Source organism: Trachinotus anak, unplaced genomic scaffold, assembly GCF_046630095.1.
Source record: "Trachinotus anak isolate AG129_WGS33_773 ecotype Australia unplaced genomic scaffold, CSIRO_AGI_Tana_v1 ptg000011l, whole genome shotgun sequence".
NCBI classification, from domain to species: Eukaryota; Metazoa; Chordata; class Actinopteri; order Carangiformes; family Carangidae; genus Trachinotus; species Trachinotus anak.
In genome coordinates, this window is record NW_027273862.1 from 12088185 (window position 1) to 12088389 (window position 205).

A 205-nucleotide genomic window follows, 5' to 3' on the forward strand; every position below is an offset into this window, starting at 1 on the left:
AGCCTCTGTATCCAGTATGTCAGAAATTGAAGCAAAATACTTGATTAACCAGACCTTTAGATGTGGTATGGTGATTGTACACCATACCACAATAAAGTAATTCCCATACCCATAAATACCCAAAAAAGACTTTACTTCAGTCAAAATAAACAGTACATTCTTATCTGGCTTACAGTTAACTTGATAAATGTGTCAAATCTAAATG